This window comes from Penaeus monodon, chromosome 31 (assembly GCF_015228065.2).
Source record: "Penaeus monodon isolate SGIC_2016 chromosome 31, NSTDA_Pmon_1, whole genome shotgun sequence".
NCBI lineage: Eukaryota > Metazoa > Arthropoda > Malacostraca > Decapoda > Penaeidae > Penaeus > Penaeus monodon.
Window position 1 is genome coordinate 30,694,320 of NC_051416.1, and position 324 is coordinate 30,694,643.

The 324-nt window shown below is 35.8% G+C and overlaps 1 protein-coding gene across 1 annotated transcript in view; it reads right to left on the reverse strand.

Moving 5' to 3' along the window:
* Window positions 1-324, reverse strand: part of LOC119593162 (DNA methyltransferase 1-associated protein 1-like) — a 10,954-nt gene that overhangs the window by 4,422 nt on the left and 6,208 nt on the right. The window lies entirely within an intron of this gene.

A 324-nucleotide genomic window follows, 5' to 3' on the forward strand; every position in this document is an offset into this window, starting at 1 on the left:
AAAGTCAAACTTCAAATCAAGTTTTCTAAAATACCATTTTTTTTATTAATGTGGCAAGCCCACACTTAAGACAGTACCTTAGACCAATCATTTTTTGCCCTTTTACACTAATACTAAAAGTAAATTAAAAAATCAGGAAACAAATGTTCTGAGCCACTGAATTCTCTTTCAAATGCAACAACCAGAATTCAAATTGGACCATAGGGGCAGACTGTAGAAATGGCCCACTGCCTACCAAAAATTTAACCTTCATATTTCTGCTGGATCCCTGGGGTGTTATCCAAAACTCTATAGGCCAATTATATCCTTAGCTCCTTGGATCCA